Genomic DNA, 23,778 nt, shown 5'->3' on the forward strand with positions numbered 1-23,778 from the left:
TTTTCTCTTCTGTAACAAGAAATCTCATGTTGACTCAACGAAAAAGTTATGATTAGGAGAATGGGTAACAGGGTAGCAGGTACTCCTTGATGGGGGCCAGGCACAAAATCCCTGTATCCCTTGGTAGAAAAATCAATGCACAGTACCTACAACTCAAGAAATGTTGAAGAAACAGCAAGTGAGCGAGTTATCAATTCTAGAGGAAGCTGCTCTAAATGACGGCGGCAACAGGGGAAGGAACAACTGAGAGAAAAGAACCAGAAGTAGGAGGGTAGACAGTGGCTGGTTTTGTTTGTTTGTTTGTTTGTTTGTTTTGACAGGCAGAGTGGACAGTGAGAGAAAGAAAGAGACAGAGAGAAAGGTCTTCCTTTGATGTTGGTTCACCCTCCAATGGCCACCGCAGCGGGCGCACCGCGCTGATCCAATGGCAGGAGCCAGGTACTTATCCTGGTCTCCCATGGGGTGCAGGGCCCAAGCACTTGGGTCATCCTCCACTGCACTCCCTGGCCACAGCAGAGAGCTGGCCTGGAAGAGGGGCAACCGGGACAGAATCCGGCGCCTGGACCGGGACTAGAACCCGGTGTGCCGGCGCCACAAGGCGGAGGATTAGCCTAGTGAGCCGCGACGCTGGCCTGTTTTTCTTTTTAAAATTTATTTTATTTATCTGAAAGGTAGAGTTAACAGAGGAAAAGAAGGAGAGAAAGAGAGAGAGGGAAAGAGAGAGAGAGAGAAAGAGAAAGTCCATCCGCTGGTTCAGAGCCAGGAGCTTTATCTGGGTAAATGGAACAGCCAGGAATCAGACCGGCACCCATGTGGGATGCCAGTGCGACTTTACCTGCTACGCCACAATGCTGGCTGTGTTCTTTTCACTACGAATCCTGAGTGTCAATCTGGTATTTTAAATTGTGAGTGGGATGGATGGAAGAGAAGATGAGCAGGTGGAGGCCAGGGGTCTGGTGTCACGGGGGCTGGCAATGCTCTGAAGCCCAGGAGGCAGGCCTCACTGAGTGAGCCCCTCAGTAGCAGGGACCCAGCCCACCAGGGAGGACTCCCGTTCCTGGAGATGGGGAACAAGACCTGGGCAGGCCAGGGCCCCAAGGGACTGGGGGGGTGACAGGTTTCCAAGGCAGGCAGTCAGGCCCAGGAAACAAGAAGAGACGAGGACCAGGGTATCTGGACTGAGACACAGAGAAGAACCAGTCTGGCCATCAACATGGCAGGTGCTGGGAATCCAGGGTGCTTGGGCTCGCTCCTTGCCTCCCTGTTGTGTGAGCAGAGGATCATGACCTGGCTAGCCTAGCTGACAAGGGCCACAGGGAAGCAAAACTGGAACCCAAGAGGTTTGACAGACTCTAGGTCAGCACCAGCTCTGAGCTCTGAGAGATTCAGGCAGCCTCTTCCTTCAACACGCCTGCTCTCCAGTGCCGGCGCTGTGGCACAGTGGGAAAACTGCCGCCTACAGTGCCGGCATCCCATAAGGGCACCGGTTCAAGTGCGGGCTCCTCTTCTACTGATCCAGCTCTCTGCTGTGGCCTGGGAAAGCAGTAGAGGATGGCCCAAGTGCTGGGCCCCTGCACCCTCGTGGGAGATCAGGAAGAAGCACCTGGCTCCCGGCTCCTGGTTTCTGATCAGCACAGCTCTAGCTGTTGTGACCATCTGGGGAATGAACCAGCAGATGGAAAACCTCTCTCTCTCTCTCTGCCTCTGCCTCTCTAACTCTGCCTTTCAAATAAATAAATAAATCTTAAAAACAAAACAAAACAAAAAACAAAAACAAACAAAAAAAACCTGCTCTGGAGAGAAAATGTGCACGGAGGCTGTCCAGAGCTGTTCCTTGCAACAAACACCACGCTGCCAATGAAACAGCCAGAGAGGAGAGCCCCTGCGTTCTGACCCGGGAGCCAGCACTTCTCACCTCCTCCTCCTGTCTGCCTCATGCCCAGAACACGGCCCCTGCGTGGGCAAAGCCATCGGGGCCCCAGGCAGCGAGCACGCAGACAGCCCTGCGTTCTGAGGATGGCAGAGCACCGAGGTGGAGAAGAACCAGGCTGACTGGAGGTGCCCCGAGTCACCGAGTCACCGTCCCCAGAACTCTGATCTCCAAATACAGCAACCCAACACACTCCGCCCTGGCGAGCCTCCCCACTGGGACCGGAATGTACAACTTCCGGTCCTTGTAATACTGCAGAACTCAAAACTCACAGCTCTTCAGTCCAACAGGAGCACAAAATGAGTTCAATACGCTCCCCTGAGACTCCCGCTGGAAGCCATCACTTCCCCACAAACAAGATCAACAAAACTCATCCTCAAATAAAATCACCTTTGAGGGCTCCGGGGACTTGACGTGTGTGCACCCGACTGCACGCTGCCTGACCACATCCTGACTGTCCCCACTGTGCAGATGGAACACTGAGGTTCAGGACTTCCCCAGGTCCAAACAGTGCATTAGGATAATCCATTACAAAACACATCTGTCATCCTCAAAATTACTAAAAATAACTTTGAATCTATGACACAAAGAACACTTACAGTCAGCTTAAAAATCTTTGGTCAACTTAAAAAAATCGCTTACTTTGAAAAATCTGAAACAAGAAGTTGGTGTCATTTGACTAACATGCAATTAAGGCAATTAAAAAACACTTCCCAAACGCTTGCGTGGACCACTGCGGGTAGGCGCTGCTGCCGTTCAGGAATCGACTGCAAACCTCCCACGGATTTCTCTACGTGGGAAAACTCACTGTCAACATCTTGTAAGAAAATCAAGTTATTCAACTTAACGGATCGGTCCTGGAAGCAAAACTGGGTCTGCTAAGCAGAACATTTTGCCACGTGCGTGTTTCCTCGGATCTGAACCTGCCAGCTGTGAGAATTGTTTTTAAAGCAACACACACCAGTGGCGGTGGCACCATCCACCTTCTCCACCACCACGGAGTGCGGATCACCCTGGAGTCCCTCTAAGGAAGCTCAGGCTAACTTAATCCACGCTCGTAACCTCCCAGGATGCTACTCTCTGAGAGTCCCGCCACCATCACTAACATAACACACATATGTTTTGCACCACTGGATTTAACATCATATCCAATAAAAGTCTCAGCAGGAATACTGCTATTAAATGACTTCATTAAAACATAACCACACTAATTAATAGTCAAGTACGGAGGCGCACTTGAGAGCAGTAGAGTTATTAATCCTCAGATGCCCTCTGCTAATTCCAGCAAAAGAAACAACAGTCTTGGAAAAAAGTCTAGGAAGGTTCTAGAAGCCACAGCCCCACCAACAATGCCCAGGCTTGTCTGACACTCGCTCCCCATCACGTCATCTCTCAGCCATTTTCCAACGGAGTGTCAACTGATGCCAGCTCCTCCCTCCTTATGCCTGTAACAACACGACTGGAAGCTTCCACACTTAATACTAACCGCCACCCAGCTCCGTCAGAGGGCCCCTACTTACACAATCTTCTGCCTTCAGTCCAGGGTGATTTTTTTTTTTTTTTGACAGGCAGAGTGGACAGTGAGAAAGAGAGAGAGAGAGACAGAGAGAAAGGTCTTCCTTTGCTGTTGGTTCACCCTCCAATGGCTGCTGCCGCAGCCGGCACACCACGCTGATCCAATGGCAGGAGCCAGGTACTTATCCTGGTCTCCCATGGGGTGCAGGGCCCAAGTACTTGGGCCATCCTCCACTGCACTCCCTGGCCACAGCAGAGAGCTGGCCTGGAAGAGGGGCAACCGGGACAGAATCCGGCGCCCCGACCGGGACTAGAACCCGGTGTGCCGGCGCCACAAGGCGGAGGATTAGCCTAGTGAGCCGCAGCACCGGCCCCAGGGATGATCTTTTAACCACAAGGAAAAAAACGAATGCCAGATGGAAGACCGTCGGCAGACTTTAATATAGAGCTACTGTCGCCTGGGCCCGCCATGGATCCCCGCAGTGGGTGCATGACGCAGCACTCGCCCCACTTCCTGGACGGCAGGCCCTCGCTGAGTTCCTTTCGGGGAGTCTCTGAGCAGGGAGTCACCTGCCAAGTTTACGCCCTCCCCACGCCGAACGAGCGGCTGATTCGAGGGTACAAGGCCTCCTGCCCGGACTCTGGTTGTGCAGAAGGCCGTGCTACCTGGCTTCCCCTAAGACCAGCCGAGGACTTTGTTCAGACCGATGGGAACGCCGTAAGACCAGCCAAGCTGTGTCCCAGTCACCTTCCCCAAGCCTAACCAGGCTTCCCTGCTCGCCCACAGTGGCCTCTGTCCCCAAATCCCCACGACTGTGTCTCCTGGGGACCCAGACTCAGGACAGAACCCCGCCCCCAAGGACCCAGCCTCAAGCAAAGGCACAAAGAGAGCCCGTTCTACATGGTTTGGCCTTCTGTAAAGAACCGAGTTAACATTCTCGATAAAGATCCAGTTCTTCTCTGTGTCAAAGATAGTGAATACAATGTAGGCTTCCCACTGGGAGAACTGTCTTTGAAGCCCCGAGGGTCACCCACTTTAGTAACAAGACAGCCTCACCGAGAGGCTTCCAAGTCTAGCTCACAGCCTGTGCATACTGAGGTCATTAAGCCAGGTCAGAATTTAGGGTCTCACACCACACTACGTTCAAGCGTCCCATTACCCACCAGTTCTCCTCACAGAAGGAACGGGAAATGAATTTCTGCACACGTTCTCTGGAGGGAGGCTGCTATGGACTGACTGGTGTGTCCTCCCACCCCAATCACAACACCAAAGCGACAGAACGGGATCTTCGCAGGCCACTAGGGTTGAGTGAGGTCAGCAGGGTGGGACCCTTGTAAGAAGAGGGGTCTCTTTCTCTCTGTGACCCACGGAGATGCGGGGAGAAGGAGGCCATGCAAGCCAGGAAGAGAGCCTACTGCTGCAACTGCACCCGGCAGCACCTCGATCTGGGGACGGCCCGGCCTCCTGAAGTGTGAAAACACAAATTCCTATCACTTGGACCACCCAGTCTGCGCTGCTTTGTTTTGGCAGCCTGCACAGATCAAGTCAGGGGGTCAGGGTCAATGTGACACACAATGCCAGGAGCCTGCATTGTGGCTTAGTGGGCTATGCTGCGGCCATAGGCTCCAGTTCAAGTCCCGGCTGCTCCACTTCCGATCCAGCTCCCTGCTAATGCACCTGCGAAAGCAGTAGAAGATGGACCAAGTCCCGCTCTCTCACAGTGGCCTCAACTGTCCTTGAGCTCCTGCACCTACACGCGAGACCCGGAAGAAGTTCCTGGCTCCTGGCTTCAGCCTGGCCCAGCCCCAGCCATTGTTGCCATTTGGGGAGTGAACTAGCAGATGGAGATTTTTTTTTAAAGATTTTATTTATTTATTTGAAAGTCAGAGTTACATAGAGAGAGAAGGAAAGGCAGAGAGAGTAGTCTTCCATCCGCTGGTTCACTTCCCAGATGGCTGCATTGGCCAGAGCTGTGCTGATCCAAAGCCAGAAGCCAGGAGCTTCCTCTGTGTCTTCCCATGCAGGTGCAGGGGCCCAAGGACTTGGGCCATCTTCTACTGCTTTCCCAGGCCATAGCAGAGAGCTGGATTGGAAGTGGAGCAGCCGGGACTTGAACCAGCGCCCATATAGGATGCCAGCACCGCAGGCAGCAGCTTTACCAGCTACGCCACGGTGCCAGCCTCAGATAGAAATTTTTTTTTTTTGACAGGCAGAGTGGACAGTGAGAGAGAGAGACAGAGAGAGAGAGACAGGAGAGAAAGGTCTTCCTTTGCTGTTGGTTCACCCTCCAATGGCCACCGCGGCCGGCACACTGCAGCCGGCGCACCGCGCTGATCCGAAGGCAGGAGCCAGGTGCTTCTCCTGGTCTCCCATGGGGTGCAGGGCCCAAGCACTTGGGCCATCCTCCACTGCACTCCCTGGCCACAGCAGAGAGCTGGCATGGAAGAGGGACAACCGGGACAGCATCTGGCGCCTGGACTGGGACTAGAACCTGGTGTGCCGGCGCTGCTAGGTGGAGGATTAGCCTATTGAGCCGCGGCGCCGGCCCAGATGGAGATCTTGATACCTCCCTCCCTCCCTCTCTCTCTCTCTCTCCCTCCTCCCCCTCCCCAGCTCATTCTCTCTCTAACTCTGCCTTTCAAAAATAAATAACTAAATCCTTTGACAACTGTGTGTACTGTCAGTCGACTGAAGCCCATTGAACAGCAGCAGACCTAAGCGCTGCACGACGCCGCCACACACCCAGGCCGCAGCGTCTCTCCTTCAGCTCTCGGCCCTCCCTCGTTCCAGCATCTTTCCTTCCGCCCGCAGAGTCAGTGCCCTCGACCTGAGTGCCAGGCACTGCTGTCCGGCTGGGTGCTGGCCTGGGGTCTACTCAGGGAAGACCTGGGGGAGCTCCACTGAGTGAGGAGCCCCAGAATGGCCGATAAAGTGACTGACAGCCCAGTCAGCAACCCTGTACGGAAATGAGTAAAGAAACCAACAGGGAACAAGACAGCAACCTACCCTCAGAGTGGACGCATCCCCTGAGAGAATCCTGAGGGTAGGAGGGCACTAAAGCCCAACCACGGTCACTTGCTGGCCTACACGGGCCTGAATGTACCCACGGCAGACTCGGGAGCCACTGGAGGCCCCCTCCTGGGCACCGTCACATTGATCGGGGCCCACCCTACTGCACTGTGACTCAGCTCTACTGGTGACAGCCGCCATGACAATTTTTAAATGAGGTCCCATCTGGAGGTACTGGAGGCTGGAGGGGCCAGGGAGAGCAATTTACCCACAACTGTAGGCAAAGGCCTGGGGCGCTGGGCAGCTGGGAGCAGGGAGGCTATGCAGCGACACCGTCCTGGGCCACAGCCACGACCTCGCCCAACGTACTATGGGACTAGGAGGCCACAGCCTGGAGGGTCCACTGGCGCCACGGCTCAGCAGTCAGCAGCCAGGCACAGAAGCTGGCATGCCTGTGCCTATGTTCAGCTGCCACCACGTGACCAGAGACACGTCACCTAAACGGACTTTTCCTTCATCGCCTAACTCTCAAACAGGAACAGCAGTGAGACCTATCCCACAGGGTTCTGAGAACTAAACACATTAGCAAACTGATGTGCTGGGGTGGGGTGGGGATGTCCTCACTCTACGGATGGAGACAAGACTCACGTAGGCTGCCCCGATCATCGAGGAACAGAGCCCGAGCCACTCCACAGAAACCTGAAGTTGTACCTGGCTGGCACCAGGTGACTGACGTGATGCAGCATTTACATAAAGGGAATATGAGGGGAAAGGAAAATGTCTATCAAGTTTTCTGAGGAGTGCTGGGGACGACCAGCTCTCAATTTCAAGAAGGATTAAGGGGCTGGCACTGTGGCATAGCAGGTAAAGCTACCACCTGAGACACCAGCATCCCACATGAGTGCCAGTTTGAGCCCCGGCTGCTCCACTTCTAATCCAGCTCCCTGCTGACGCAGCGGAGGACGGGCCAAGTACTTGGGCCCCTGCCTCCCACATGAGAGACCTGGATAGAGTTCCAGGCTCCTGGCTTCCCTGGCCCAGGCCCAGCCATTGTGGCCATTTGCAGGGTCAACCAGTGGAGAGAAGATCTCTCTGTCACTGTACCTTTTAAATAAATATATTTTTAAAAGGATTAAGAATACAGAAGAGTTAAAAACAGGAAAAAAACAGCCAAGAGGCCTTTTTCAAGGTTTCCTGCCAATACAGAGCATGAACAGGAGCGAGCACACGGAGCTAAGGGAAGCAAAGCCGAGCAGAGACGGCTGCGCCAGCTTCCGCACTTGTCTCCGCCGGCTGCAAAGCTTCTCCCGAGGACCCGAGATACCGCTGAGGAGGCACACACCGCGCAAGGGACTTCCAGCACTTCTGTCGCTTCAACAACATTTTCCGAGGCTTCTTTGGGGGTTTATCTATATTGCTGTCTACAGTAAAAATATCCAATGTTATGTTTCACCCTGAGGAACAAAATTTCACTTTGGTGGCACTGCTGTTTGCTTTACTGAGTTATCTCACAGAGGAAATGGGGAAAGACAAGCAGAGGCAAACAGGGTCAGGAAGACGGCTGGAGACCTGGGCTTCCTCTCCAGGGCGGCTCAGTGCCGAGCCCCACATGGTGTCCCCGGGCTGCCCTCGGCACGCAGCCCGCTCCCAGGCTCACGCTGACCAGCACGTGCTGAAGTCATCAACTGTGGCACTGAAGGAGCAGAGAGAAAGCAAAATTTCCCTTCATTTTCCCTTCCCCTTCTGTGCTGCACACAGTCCAAGGATAAAGACAATGAGGTATTATGTATCTGCTCAGGATCATAAAGAATTACCTCGGGGCCAGCCCTGTGGCACAATGGGTTGGGCTGCCATCTGCAGTGCCAGCATCCCAAGTGGGCACCAGTTCAAGTCTCAGTGGCTTCACTTCCAATCCAGCCCCCTGCCATGGCCTGGGAAAGCAGCTTGGGCCCCTGCACCCATGTGGGAGACCAGGATAAAACTCCTGGCTTTGGGGGCTGGCACTGTGGCACAGCAGGTTAAAGCCCCGGCCTGTAGCACCAATATCCCATATGGGCACCGGTTCAAGAACCACTGCTCCACTTCCAATCCAGCTCTCTGCTGTGGCCTGGGAAAGCAGTAGAAGATGCCCCACGTCTTTGGGCCCCTGCACCTGCGTGGGAAACCCAGAAGAAGCTCCTGGCTCCTGGCTTTGGATCAGTGCAGCTCTGGCCATTGCAGCCAATTGGGGAGTGAACCATCAGATGGAAGACCCCTCTCCCTCCCTCCCTCCCCCCCCCCCCTCTCTCTGCCTCACCTCTCTCTGTGTAACTCTGACTTTCAAATAAATAAATAAATCTTAAAAAAAAAAAAAAAAACTCCTGGTCTGGCTTGGCCCAGCCAAATAATTCAGTGGATGGGAATAATACAGTGGATGGACGATCTCTCTCCTCTCAATCTGTCTCTCCCTTTCTCGTTGTAGCTCTTTCAAATAAATAACTCTTTTTAAAAAGAAAGAATATTCTTGGGAATATGCAGGAACACTACACCTAGAATTCCAAATTGACAGTCACTGAATCCGGGCCTTTCACAGAAATCTGGGCAACAGATGACGCACACAAAGCTCGCACAGACACACGCACGAGTCCACTTCAAAACATCCATGGGAAAGTGAATTAAAACATGCATTCACGTTGGTGAAAAAAGTGCAGACTTTTTCATGATTTGAATTTTCCATGAACTTTCTGCAGATCCCCTGGATGCATGAATTTCGAAAATTTTTGCACCAAAATAAGTTTGTCTTTGAATTCCATTTTCTATGAACTTTTAAACTCACACATACACACTTATCCATACAAAACACCCAGAGCAGAGGCAGCAGTGTCGCACTCAGGCGCTGTCTGTCCGTGCTCAAGGTCACTGAGCAGTGCTTCTCACACACCTACCTCTCCAGCTCCCCCACACACACCCCTGTGCCCTTACACACCTCTGCTTTAAAGTCACAGAACTCCTCATCTAGGTCCCCAGGGATAGCACCATTCCAGAGCCCCAGCCCAAGCACATTGTCACTGGTTCTGTTGTGGGCTAGGTTAGACCCACACCCCTATCCCCGCTCTTGCCTCTAACTTCGAGACTTCTAGGTGCAGGCACAGCACAGCGTGCAGCACAATAAGGCTTATTTACGGAGCGAGGAGAATGCACAGGCACGTGAGTGGGCCGGTTAGGGAAGGAGGGACTTCCACATTCTGCTTTCCCCAGGTCCACGGAGGGAGAGAAAGGAGAGTGCCTCCACCCCTCCACCAAGCTTCCTATGAGCTTTGAAAACGGGAGTGGTTACCTAGTACTGTCCCCAGGTCCCAGTAAGGTGAGGTGCATCCTGGGAGGGGTCACCTGATGGACAGGTGCGCTGAGAGGGTTACACGGGGTTGGGGAGGTGCAGCCTCCAGCTCATGAAGTATCTATCTCCCTGATTTCTCCCACAACAGTCCTGCTGTGCTGGGGCAGATTCTGTGCAGGGCATTTTGGTGGGAGCGGGAGCGGGCGAGGAGCAGGAAGCCCCCACTCTGGCCGGCTCACATCTGCCCCTTCAGTGCAGCGTGGACCCTCCTTGGATGCCGTCCCACACGCTGCCGAGGGTGCCCCAAAGCTGGCCCCAGAGGTGTCAGGGTCACAGGTGTGCAGTGGCCCTTATCCTAAGGCCCTGACAACTCAATTTGTGCCTGAAGCGAGCAACTTGTGCCCCCCACCCCCCCACCTTAGCTTCTGTATGGCAAGGGGAGAACAAGGCTTTGCCTGGAAGTTCCTGAGGTTCTCTCCACGTCAGCTTCTGGTTCCCCAGGACTCACCTGCCGTGGGGTGACGCAGGCTAAGAACACCAGGTAAATCCAGCTTCATATAGTTGTTTGGTGGTCCCCTCTTATTCATAGTGTGACTTCTGGAAAATAATTTCTCTGAAAATTGTAAAACAGGGACACACTCACACCGGACGGTCACCACGAGGCTGGGGCGTGGTGGCCCCTGGCTACCACCTGTTGTTGTTGTGGGGTTGCCTGTCACCCCCATGGTCTGAAGCAGAGCCGTTCTACCACAGCGCACCTAAGTGATATGCACGAGGAACGTCTCTGCTCCTCGTCAGAACAATCCAGAAGGGATCCTGTACACACAGTTTTAAAGTGTCTATGGAACACTATGCAAAAAAAAAAAAAAAAAAAAAAAAAGATATGGCCCCGTCTTTTAAAAACTTTTTATATTTAGTTGAGGGAAACAGTAGACTACACATGAATGTTTTATTGCACTATTAGAATACTAAGCTCAAGCAGCTAAAGAAGTCCTAATTGTATTGGCTGGGGCTGCTCAGAAGGTACCCGAGCTTCTCACGCAGGCTCCCCTGGCTGGGGGCGACCGCGGGCTGGTCCTGGGGCAGTGTCCTCAAAGAACACAGCTTCTGGCACCAAACAAGAACCCCAGGATCACAGCCAAAGGGCTGCTCTGGGCGGAGGTTCTGAATGCAGGGCCAAGGTCTGAGCCAAGACAGCAAGAACACCCAGAGTGAAAACCGCAAGAGACAAGATGGGAAAGCCTCCAAGACTTGGTGTGAGGGAGGCACGAGGTGCCCAGGCAGGTGGCCACAGGGGCAGGGAGCAGGCATGGAGGGACGCTTTGGTGCGTGGGGGACTGGCTGGGAAGGGGCTGGTGACTAGGTAAGGGCTACGAAGGTGGATGCAGACAGGCCAGGTGGGAAAGGGGCAGAGTGTGTGAACACCGGGCAGAGAACACACCTGTACCTGGTGCAGAATGCCGGGGCAGACAGGAACACAGCGTGGTGGCTGCGGAGTATCTCCACACCCGGCCTAGGGACCAGGAAGCAAAATCCAGCAGTCACTCACATACTCCCACTAAGGACCCACGCCACTGACAGCAGTGGAAACCCGGAGGCAGCAGCCACGGCTGGTACCCACACCGGAAGAGCAGGCAGGATGAGAGCGGCTATGTCCCGGGAGCTTTGCTGTGAGCCACCGAGATGAGGTGGGTACGGCCACACAGCAGCACGCTCCCACCCCTGTGTGTCCCTGATGCCCACGGTCACTTCCTCACACTGGCCACTGCCCCGGGGACACGCTCCACCTTCTCCCACCCCGCCGCTCCCACAGCCTCCTCTGGGCCCACTCAGGAAGGAGGCCTGCACTGCTCGCCCTGCAGCCTCAGTGCCCTTGGTTAAAGACGGGTCTGGGGACTTCACTCCCCTACTGCACAATCCTAGCTAGATGCCCAGGGCCCGAGGGACCAAGGCACTCCTCACCGAGGCTGCAGGCCCCGGGCTCCGGACTCTATCAGGCTTGCACAGGTACCAAATCTGACCATAGGCGGCTCTGGGCCTCCACACGTGCTGCTGACCTCACCTGGGGGTCTCACGGGCAGCTGACCTCAACTACATGGTCTCACGTGCTGCTGACCCCACCTATGTGGTCTCATGTGATGCTGACCCCGCCTACATGAGCTCACATGACACTGACCCCGCCTACACGGCCTTACCCCCTCTTTTCCGCCCGGCCCTGACCTTCATCGCACCCCTCCCTGACATTCTTCTGACCCAACAACTTGATCTCACTTCTGTGAGATCTTCTGGAACACTTATCACTCTTGTGCTGTCACTGGTAGAATTCCGTCTCCCCGACCGTGTCCACAGCAAACAGCACATCTCATGTGTCCCTGATTCTCCGTGCACAACACTGGTGGGCACTGACTAGTGTTTTGTTTAAGGAAAAACTATGAAAATAAAACAGAAGAAAGGGAGAAGGGGGGTGTCTTAGCCTGTAAGAGGTTGGGGAAGCAACTCCCTTTCAATCAAACTGTTGGCAAATGAAGAAAGAGAGGAGGAAGAGGAAACAGAAAGGAGAGGAGATGGAGGGGGGATTGCACCGGAAGTTTAACAGTGCACATAATTACTATGGTCGTGAATGAAAGACGTTACCTGAGTTTTTATATTATTGCTGGAATCACAGCATGGCAGACAACTGCCCAAGTCTAGACACGAGCATCCCGTATGGGCGCTGGTTCCTGTCCCAGCTGCTCCACTTCCGACCCAGCTCCTTGCTATGGCCTGGGAAAGCAGTAGAAGAAGGCCAAGACCTCGGGCCCCTGCACCCATGTGCAAGACCAGCAGGAAGCTCCTGGCTCCTGGCTTCAGCCTGGCTCAACCCTGGCTGTTGCAGTGATTTGAGACGCAAACACAGATCTGTGTGTGTGTGTGTGTGTGTGTGTGTGTAACTCTTAAAGAAGTAAATAAACTTTAAAAAGAATTACACCCAGGTCTAAGTGTTCACAGCCTTTTCTCCTCCTCTCTACCTCTCTCCCCAGCGTGAGGGTAGGAGGGCACATGAACAGCCAAGAAGGACTAATCAGACTTTGAAAGAACAAAATGAAACAAAGTGCTACCTGCAGGAGAAAAGAGAACAGTGTGGAGCAGGAGCTGGCCAACATTTCAGCTAAAGAAAGGGAAGTATGGGGCTGGCACTGCGGCACAGCAGGTACACCCACTGCCTGCAGCGCCAGCCCCATATGGGCGCCAGTGTGAGTCTCGGGGGCCCCCACTTCTAGTCCATCTCCCTGCTAACGGCCTGGGAAAGCCAAGGAAGGTGACCCAAGTGCTTGGGCCCCTTCATCCACGTGGGGACCAAGAAGAAGCTCCTGGCTCAGGCCTGCCCCAACCCCAGCTGTGGTGGCCATCTGGGGAGCCAATCAGCAGATGGAGGGTCTCTCTACATTGGTCTTTCCCTCTAACTCTGCCTTTCAAGTAAATAAATTTTTTTTTCACAAAAAAGTGGGGAACAGACATTTTAGACTTTGAGGGCCACACATCGTCTCTATCAAACCTCTTTATTTTCTGTACAACACTTAAAAAATGTGAAATGCATGCTTTGCCAAGGACTACACCTAACAGGTGACAGGTCAGACCTGGCTGGCAAGCCATCACCTGCCCATCCCTGGAAGAGCAGGAAGAGAGCACCAAAGAGCTCGGAAGCTGCAAGGAGTTTCAGCTGAGATGCAAGTGAGGGCAGGGAAGACAGGGAGCGCGGGGAGCTGCACAGGGAATTCCCAGAACAACTGTCACTGGGCCTGGACGGGGCCTGGACGGGGCCTGGAGGGGGCCTGGAGGGGGCCTGGAGGGGGTATGGACGGGGCCTGGACGGGGCCTGGACGGGGACTGGACGGGGACTGGATGAGGCCTGGACGGGACCTGGAGGGGGCCTGGAGGGGGCCTGGATGGGGACTGGACGGGGACTGGATGGGGTCTGGACGGGGACTGGACGGGGACTGGATGGGGCCTGGACGGGGCCTGGGGGGCCTGGATGGGGTCTGGACGGCGCCTGGACGGGGACTGGACGGGGACTGGACGGGGACTGGATGGGGCCTGGACGGGGCCTGGATGGGGCCTGGAGGGGACCTGGATGGGGACTGGACGGGGACTGGATGGGGACTGGACGGGACCTGGATGGGGCCTGGATGGGACCTGGACGGGGCCTGGATGGGGCCTGGAGGGGGCCTGGACGGGGACTGGATGGGGACTGGACGGGGCCTGGACGGGGACTGGATGGGACGGGGCCTGGATGGGGCCTGGACGGGGACTGGACGGGGCCTGGATGGGGCCTGGAGGGGACCTGGAGGGGGCCTGGACGGGGCCTGGACGGGACCTGGACGGGGCCTGGACGGGGCCTGGACAGGACCTGGACGGGGCCTGGACGGGGCCTGGACGGGGCCTGGAGGGGGCCTGGAGGGGGCCTGGACGGGGCCTGGACGGGACCTGGACGGGGCCTGGATGGCACCTGGACGGGGCCTGGAGGGGGCCTGGACGGGGCCTGGATGGGGCCTGGACGGGGCCTGGAGGGGACCTGGACGGGGCCTGGACGGGGCCTGGACGGGGCCTGGAGGGGGCCTGGACGAGGCCTGGACGGGGCCTGGACGGCGCCTGGAGGGGGCCTGGAGGGGGCCTGGACGGGGCCTGGACGGGGCCTGGACGGGGCCTGGATGGGACCTGGACGGGGCCTGGAGGGGGCCTGGACGGGGCCTGGAGGGGGCCTGGAGGGGGACTGGACGGGGACCTGGAGGGGGCCTGGACGGGGCCTGGACGGGGCCTGGACGGGGCCTGGACAGGGCCTGGACGGCGCCTGGAGGGGGCCTGGAGGGGGCCTGGACGGGGCCTGGATGGGGCCTGGACGGGGCCTGGAAGGGGCCTGGAGGGGGCCTGGACGGGGCCTGGATGGGGACTGGATGGGGCCTGGATGGGGCCTGGACGGGGCCTGGAAGGGGCCTGGAGGGGGCCTGGACGGGACCTGGACGGGGCCTGGAGGGGGCCTGGACGGGGACTGGATGGGGCCTGGACGGGGCCTGGGGGGCCTGGATGGGGTCTGGACGGCGCCTGGACGGGGACTGGACGGGGACTGGACGGGGCCTGGACGGGGCCTGGATGGGGCCTGGAGGGGACCTGGATGGGGACTGGACGGGGACTGGATGGGGACTGGACGGGACCTGGACGGGGCCTGGATGGGACCTGGACGGGGCCTGGACGGGGCCTGGAGGGGGCCTGGACGGGGACTGGATGGGGACTGGACGGGGCCTGGATGGGGACTGGATGGGACGGGGCCTGGATGGGGCCTGGACGGGGACTGGACGGGGCCTGGACGGGGCCTGGATGGGGCCTGGAGGGGACCTGGAGGGGGCCTGGACGGGGCCTGGACGGGACCTGGAGGGGGCCTGGACGGGGCCTGGACGGGACCTGGACGGGGCCTGGACGGGGCCTGGACGGGGCCTGGACGGGGCCTGGAGGGGGCCTGGACGGGGCCTGGACGGGGCCTGGACGGGGCCTGGACGGGACCTGGACGGGGCCTGGAGGGGGCCTGGACGGGGCCTGGATGGGGCCTGGACGGGGCCTGGATGGGACCTGGACGGGGCCTGGACGGGGCCTGGAAGGGGCCTGGAGGGGGCCTGGACGGGGCCTGGATGGGGACTGGATGGGGCCTGGATGGGGCCTGGACGGGGCCTGGAAGGGGCCTGGAGGGGGCCTGGACGGGACCTGGACGGGGCCTGGACGGGGCCTGGACGGGACCTGGACGGGGCCTGGACGGGACCTGGACGGGGCCTGGAGGGGGCCTGGACGGGGCCTGGATGGGGCCTGGACGGGGCCTGGATGGGACCTGGACGGGGCCTGGACGGGGCCTGGAAGGGGCCTGGAGGGGGCCTGGACGGGGCCTGGATGGGGACTGGATGGGGCCTGGATGGGGCCTGGACGGGGCCTGGAAGGGGCCTGGAGGGGGCCTGGACGGGACCTGGACGGGGCCTGGAGGGGGCCTGGACGGGGACTGGATGGGGCCTGGACGGGGCCTGGGGGGCCTGGATGGGGTCTGGACGGCGCCTGGACGGGGACTGGACGGGGACTGGACGGGGCCTGGACGGGGCCTGGATGGGGCCTGGAGGGGACCTGGATGGGGACTGGACGGGGACTGGATGGGGACTGGACGGGACCTGGATGGGGCCTGGATGGGACCTGGACAGGGCCTGGATGGGGCCTGGAGGGGGCCTGGACGGGGACTGGATGGGGCCTGGACGGGGCCTGGATGGGGACTGGATGGGACGGGGCCTGGATGGGGCCTGGACGGGGACTGGACGGGGCCTGGACGGGGCCTGGATGGGGCCTGGAGGGGACCTGGAGGGGGCCTGGACGGGGCCTGGACGGGGCCTGGACGGGGCCTGGACGGGGCCTGGAGGGGGCCTGGACGGGGCCTGGACGGGACCTGGACGGGGCCTGGACGGGACCTGGACGGGGCCTGGAGGGGGCCTGGACGGGGCCTGGAGGGGGCCTGGACGGGGCCTGGAGGGGACCCGGACGGGGCCTGGACGGGGCCTGGACGGGGCCTGGACGGGGCCTGGAGGGGGCCTGGACGAGGCCTGGACAGGGCCTGGACGGCGCCTGGAGGGGGCCTGGAGGGGGCCTGGACGGGGCCTGGATGGGACCTGGACGGGGCCTGGAGGGGGCCTGGACGGGGCCTGGATGGGGCCTGGACGGGGCCTGGAGGGGACCTGGAGGGGGCCTGGACGGGGCCTGGACGGGGCCTGGACGGGGCCTGGAGGGGGCCTGGACGGGGCCTGGACGGCGCCTGGAGGGGGCCTGGAGGGGGCCTGGACGGGGCCTGGATGGGGCCTGGACGGGACCTGGACGGCGCCTGGACGGGGCCTGGAGGGGGCCTGGAGGGGGCCTGGACGGGGCCTGGATGGGACCTGGACGGGGCCTGGATGGGACCTGGACGGGGCCTGGAGGGGGCCTGGACGGGGACTGGATGGGGCCTGGACGGGGCCTGGGGGGCCTGGATGGGGTCTGGACGGCGCCTGGACGGGGACTGGACGGGGACTGGACGGGGACTGGATGGGGCCTGGACGGGGCCTAGATGGGGCCTGGAGGGGACCTGGATGGGGACTGGACGGGGACTGGATGGGGACTGGACGGGACCTGGATGGGGCCTGGATGGGACCTGGACGGGGCCTGGAGGGGGTCTGGAGGGGGCCTGGACGGGGACTGGATGGGGACTGGACGGGGCCTGGACGGGGACTGGATGGGACGGGGCCTGGATGGGGCCTGGACGGGGACTGGACGGGGCCTGGGGGGCCTGGATGGGGCCTGGAGGGGACCTGGAGGGGGCCTGGACGGGGCCTGGACGGGGCCTGGACGGGACCTGGACGGGGCCTGGACGGGGCCTGGAGGGGGCCTGGAGGGGGCCTGGACGGGGCCTGGACGGGACCTGGACGGGGCCTGGATGGGACCTGGACGGGGCCTGGAGGGGGCCTGGACGGGGCCTGGAGGGGGCCTGGAGGGGGCCTGGAGGGGACCTGGAGGGGGCCTGGACGGGGCCTGGACGGGGCCTGGACGGGGCCTGGACGGCGCCTGGAGGGGGCCTGGAGGGGGCCTGGACGGGGCCTGGATGGGGCCTGGACGGGGCCTGGAAGGGGCCTGGAGGGGGCCTGGACGGGGCCTGGATGGGGACTGGATGGGGCCTGGATGGGGCCTGGACGGGGCCTGGAAGGGGCCTGGAGGGGGCCTGGACGGGACCTGGACGGGGCCTGGAGGGGGCCTGGACGGGGACTGGATGGGGCCTGGACGGGGCCTGGGGGGCCTGGATGGGGTCTGGACGGCGCCTGGACGGGGACTGGACGGGGACTGGACGGGGCCTGGACGGGGCCTGGATGGGGCCTGGAGGGGACCTGGATGGGGACTGGACGGGGACTGGATGGGGACTGGACGGGACCTGGACGGGGCCTGGATGGGACCTGGACGGGGCCTGGACGGGGCCTGGAGGGGGCCTGGACGGGGACTGGATGGGGACTGGACGGGGCCTGGATGGGGACTGGATGGGACGGGGCCTGGATGGGGCCTGGACGGGGACTGGACGGGGCCTGGACGGGGCCTGGATGGGGCCTGGAGGGGACCTGGAGGGGGCCTGGACGGGGCCTGGACGGGACCTGGAGGGGGCCTGGACGGGGCCTGGACGGGGCCTGGACGGGGCCTGGACGGGACCTGGACGGGGCCTGGAGGGGGCCTGGACGGGGCCTGGATGGGGCCTGGACGGGGCCTGGATGGGACCTGGACGGGGCCTGGACGGGGCCTGGAAGGGGCCTGGAGGGGGCCTGGACGGGGCCTGGATGGGGACTGGATGGGGCCTGGATGGGGCCTGGACGGGGCCTGGAAGGGGCCTGGAGGGGGCCTGGACGGGACCTGGACGGGGCCTGGAGGGGGCCTGGACGGGGACTGGATGGGGCCTGGACGGGGCCTGGGGGGCCTGGACGGGGTCTGGACGGCGCCTGGACGGGGACTGGACGGGGACTGGACGGGGACTGGACGGGGCCTGGACGGGGCCTGGATGGGGCCTGGAGGGGACCTGGATGGGGACTGGACGGGGACTGGATGGGGACTGGACGGGACCTGGACGGGGCCTGGATGGGACCTGGACAGGGCCTGGATGGGGCCTGGAGGGGGCCTGGACGGGGACTGGATGGGGACTGGACGGGGCCTGGATGGGGACTGGATGGGACGGGGCCTGGATGGGTCCTGGACGGGGACTGGACGGGGCCTGGACGGGGCCTGGATGGGGCCTGGAGGGGACCTGGAGGGGGCCTGGACGGGGCCTGGACGGGACCTGGACGGGGCCTGGACGGGGCCTGGACGGGGCCTGGACGGGGCCTGGAGGGGGCCTGGACGGGGCCTGGACGGGACCTGGACGGGGCCTGGACGGGACCTGGACGGGGCCTGGAGGGGGCCTGGACGGGGCCTGGATGGGGCCTGGACGGGGCCTGGAGGGGACCTGGACGGGGCCTGGACGGGGCCTGGACGGGGCCTGGACGGGGCCTGGAGGGGGCCTGGACGGCGCCTGGACGGGGCCTGGACGGCGCCTGGACGGGGCCTGGAGGGGGCCTGGACGGGGCCTGGATGGGACCTGGACGGGGCCTGGAGGGGGCCTGGACGGGGCCTGGATGGGGCCTGGACGGGGCCTGGAGGGGACCTGGAGGGGGCCTGGACGGGGCCTGGACGGGGCCTGGACGGGGCCTGGAGGGGGCCTGGACGGGGCCTGGACGGCGCCTGGACGGGGCCTGGATGGGGCCTGGACGGGACCTGGACGGCGCCTGGACGGGACCTGGACGGCGCCTGGACGGGGCCTGGAGGGGGCCTGGAGGGGGCCTGGACGGGGCCTGGATGGGACCTGGACGGGGCCTGGAGGGGGCCTGGACGGGGACTGGATGGGGCCTGGACGGGGCCTGGGGGGCCTGGATGGGGTCTGGACGGCGCCTGGACGGGGACTGGACGGCGCCTGGACGGGGACTGGATGGGGCCTGGACGGGGCCTAGATGGGGCCTGGAGGGGACCTGGATGGGGCCTGGACGGGGACTGGATGGGGACTGGACGGGACCTGGATGGGGCCTGGATGGGACCTGGACGGGGCCTGGATGGGGCCTGGAGGGGGCCTGGACGGGGACTGGATGGGGACTGGACGGGGCCTGGACGGGGACTGGATGGGACGGGGCCTGGATGGGGCCTGGACGGGGACTGGACGGGGCCTGGACGGGGCCTGGACGGGGCCTGGAGGGGACCTGGAGGGGGCCTGGACGGGGCCTGGACGGGGCCTGGACGGGGCCTGGAGGGGTCCTGGAGGGGGCCTGGACGGGGCCTGGACGGGACCTGGACGGGGCCTGGATGGGACCTGGACGGGGCCTGGAGGGGGCCTGGACGGGGCCTGGAGGGGACCTGGACGGGGCCTGGACGGGGCCTGGACGGGGCCTGGACGGGGCCTGGAGGGGGCCTGGACGAGGCCTGGACGGGGCCTGGACGGCGCCTGGAGGGGGCCTGGAGGGGGCCTGGACGGGGCCTGGATGGGGCCTGGACGGGGTCTGGACGGGGACTGGACGGGGACTGGATGGGGACTGGATGGGGCCTGGATGGGACCTGGACGGGGCCTGGATGGGGCCTGGATGGGGCCTGGACGGCGCCTGGATGGGGCTTGGATGGTGCCTGGACGGTGCCTGGACGGCGCCTGGAGGGGGCCTGGAGGGGGCCTGGAGGGGGCCTGGACGGGGCCTGGAGGGGGCCTGGAGGGGGCCTGCACGGGGCCTGGATGGCGCCTGGATGGGGACTGGACAGAGCCTGGATGTGACCTGGACGGGGCCTGGATGGGGCCTCCTCTCTTGTCCTTCAAGAGCCACTGGACTGAGTTTCTTGGAAGCACGACTGGGTCGGTGCACGCCGGCCCAGTTTGGGCGGCAACTGTCTGGTCACACCCAGAGCACGACCCTCGAGGATGGTCAAAGGAGGGCAGTGGCCACCTGCGTGCATCTGGCCTCCAACCATCCCTGGCTCCACGACGAGGACTCGAAGGCCACCCGCCTCCTCCTCTTCCTGTTGTCAGTCACGCCTGCCTCTGCCATTCCAGCTGACAGAGGCAGAGGGCTTGTGCTGCTCACCCACTGCCACAGCTCCCTGGGTAAACAGTACGTTTAGTGCCACTCTGTACTGCACCCTTTGAGTCAGTATCCGGGCCCAGGACCTCATGACAACCTGGAGCATGCACAGTGGCGCTCTGGTTAACCTGAACCTGGAAGGCCGCACCCTGTCAGAGTGCCTGCTGAGTCCTGGCTCCTCTGTTCTGATCCAGCTTCCTGCTGACACGCACTGGAGAGGCAGCAGCTGATGGCTCAAGTGCTTGGGTTGCTGCCACCCCCATGGGGAATTCGACTGAGTTCTGCGCTCCTGGCTTTAGGCTGTCCAGCCCCAGCTGTTGGGGGCATTTGAAAGGAGTGAACCAGCAGATAGAAGATCTGAGTCTGCCCATCTGTCTCTTTTTCAGATAAAATGAAAATAAGTTTTTTAAAAATGTTAACCCCCACTAGAGTCCTGGAATAACATAAAATCATGCTTGGGGGAAAATGAATAATTAAAAAAGGCCTTCACCCTGTTTCCTGTCATTTCTCACCACAATAATCCTGCGTAGCAAGTGCTCCTGTGCACGAGGGAACAGTGCTCAGTGCGTTGGAGCGACTCTTCCAAGGGCAGAGCCGGCAAGGGGCTGCGGGGCTGCGGGGCTGACATTGCCCCCACACTCTGAGAGTCTCCCCACGACGGCAGCCCCACGGCTCAGACACGGGGCTCAGCGCGGGGCTCTCGGCTCTCTCCAGCTCGCCCCAGTTCACAGGCAGGCTGCACAGCCTTCCTCATCCGCGGCCCAAGCTGGGTCCAGGAGCCAGGTCTCAGGGGCCATCAGAACACCTAGGGCCAGTCCTCCCTGCCCTCTGATTGACCCTGAGGTCCTGCAGGTATTTCGCACCACCTGACCCCTCAACCAGGTCAGGCTGTCCCTGCAGGACCCCTTCAGACGGGGGCAAGAGAAGTGAAACTACAGTAGGAAGCCAAGCTCCGAAATCACGTGAAAGGGCTGAAAAAAGGCAAACGGCTGGACACCACACCTACACATCTGAGGACCTCAAGGGCGCTCTTGCAAAACTGAAGGAAGGAACAGAGAGCTCAGAGGCAGACGCGGCAAGGCAGGCCCCCTGAGGAGCTGGAGCGGCTCGGTGAGCTGTTTGCTGTCATTGAGCCTCAAGTGCAGATCACAGTACAACCGCTCAACTAGTTCGACAGCTCCTCCTCCAGCCTGAAGGACTGCTGCACTCTTTTTTTTTTTTTTTTTTTGACAGGCAGTTAGACAGTGAGAGAGAGAGACAGAGAGAAAGGTCTTCCTTCCATTGGTTCAGTCCCCAAATGGCCGCTCTGGCCGGTGCTGCACCGATCCGAAGCCAGGAGCCAGGTGCTTCCTCCTGGTCTCCCATGTGGGTGCAGGGACGAAGCATTTGGGCCATCCTCCACTGTCCTCCCAGGCCACAGCAGAGAGCTGGACTGGAAGAGGAGCAAGTGGGATAGAATCCAGCGCTCCATCCGGGACTAGAAGCCAGGGTGCCGGTGCTGCAGGCGGAGGATTAGCCTAGTGAGCCGCAGCGCCAGCGCTGCACTCTTTGATCTAGAATATTCTGCCCGTCAGGAGGATGATGTGCAGGCCCTACTTTCCTCTGCAGGGCTTCAGGCAGTGACCAATGGACTGCACAGCACAGAGTCCCTGGGGAAGGACTCTGCTGCATTTGTGTGGGGGTTGCCTTTTCCAGCAACCCAAAGGTCCAGGCAGAGGCCATTGAAGGGGGAGCCCTGCAGAAGCTGCTGGTCATCCTGGCCGCGGAGCAGCCTCTCTGCGGATAAGGCCCTGTTTGTGCTGTGCCTCCTGCTCTGGCACCTCGCCTGTGCCCAGCTGAAGCTCCTGAAGCTGGTGCAGAACAGAGAGGTGCTGGCCGTGCGCACGGTCACCCTGCTCTAGGACGTGGTCACTCAGGAGATGCTGAGCAGGAGGCTGAGCTGACCCACGACACATCCCAGAGAAGCTGCAGCAGTATCGCCGGGGCAGCCAGGCCTGCGGGAACAGGGCTGGTGTGAGATCACAGCCCATGAGATGGTGTCTGAGCACGACGCCCACGAGAAGGTGCTGCAGACCCTGGGCGCCCTCCTGGTCACCTGCTGGGACCACCACTGTCAGGATCCCCAGCTCAGCAGGACGCTGGCCGTCCTGGAGCTACAGGAGGGTGAGGACGAGGGCTACTCCTAGGAGCCACTGGGCTCCACTGATGGCCTGCTGAAGCAGCTGAGATGAGGCTGCCCCTGACACCACAGCTGGACTGGGGCACCGCTTGTGAGGCATGGAGGCACTGTCTGGGGGCTCTTCAGGGGACATCGGCAGGAAGGAAGACATCCCTACTGGGGCATGAGCACCATTTGGGCTGTGCTGGTGTGGCCATTCAGTAAGACGTAAAAAAAAAAAAAAAAAAAATCCACAGCCAGATTTAGAGTGGGAAGAGGGTTCAGAAATCTTCGAGGCCAGTCACCTCCTCTGACACGTGAGAAAGATCACGCACTCCTAGTGAACACGTCTCGACATTCTCTTACGGCAGGTTCATTCCCCAGAGAGCTTCTAAAAAGACATCTTTCTAAAAGCGGAGATACCATGAAATTGGCGAGAGTCCTGCTCCACACATCTCCCCTCATTTCTGCTCTCCACGTGGGCACTGCCCCTCTGAGGTGGGGGTGCCACCTCAGGAACTGTCAGCTGTCACATGGCACTGCCCCTCTGAGGTGGGGGTGCCACCTCGGGAACTGTCAGCTGTCACCTGGCACTGCCCCTCTGAGGTGGGGTGCCGCCTTGGGAACTGTCAGCTGTCACATGGGCACTGCCCCTCTGAGGTGAGGGTGCCACCTCAAAACTGTCAGCTGTCACGTGGGCACTGCCCCTCTGAGGGGGGGTGCCACCTCAAAACTGTCAGCTGTCACGTGGGCACTGCCCCTCTGAGGTGGGGGTGCCACCTCGGGAACCATCAGCTGTCACATGGGCACTGCCCCTCTGAGGTGGGGGTGCCACCTGGGAACTGTCAGCTGTCACATGGCACTGCCCCTCTGAGGTGGGGGTGCCACCTGGGAACTGTCAGCTGTCACATGGCACTGCCCCTCTGAGGTGGGGGTGCCACCTGGGAACTGTCAGCTGTCACGTGGGCACTGCCCCTCTGAGGTGGGGGTGCCACCTGGGAACTGTCAACTGTCACGTGGGCACTGCCCCTCTGAGGTAGGGGTACCACCTGGGAACTGTCAGCTGCCACGTGGGCACTGCCCCTCTGAGATGAGGGTGCCACCTCAGGAACCATCAGCTGTCACATGGGCACTGCCCCTTGAGGTGGGGGTGCCACCTGGGAACTGTCAGCTGTCACGTGGGCACTGCCC

The 23,778-nt window shown here is 61.0% G+C and overlaps 1 protein-coding gene and 1 pseudogene across 1 annotated transcript in view; one reads left to right on the forward strand and one right to left on the reverse strand.

Annotated features, from left to right (window-relative positions):
* MCC (MCC regulator of WNT signaling pathway) overlaps window positions 1-23,778 on the reverse strand; it is a 446,323-nt gene that overhangs the window by 374,926 nt on the left and 47,619 nt on the right. The window lies entirely within an intron of this gene.
* LOC138850015 (nucleotide exchange factor SIL1 pseudogene) lies at window positions 3,915-22,660 on the forward strand (annotated as a pseudogene).

The sequence above is a fragment of the Oryctolagus cuniculus genome, chromosome 6 (assembly GCF_964237555.1).
Source record: "Oryctolagus cuniculus chromosome 6, mOryCun1.1, whole genome shotgun sequence".
NCBI classification, from domain to species: Eukaryota; Metazoa; Chordata; class Mammalia; order Lagomorpha; family Leporidae; genus Oryctolagus; species Oryctolagus cuniculus.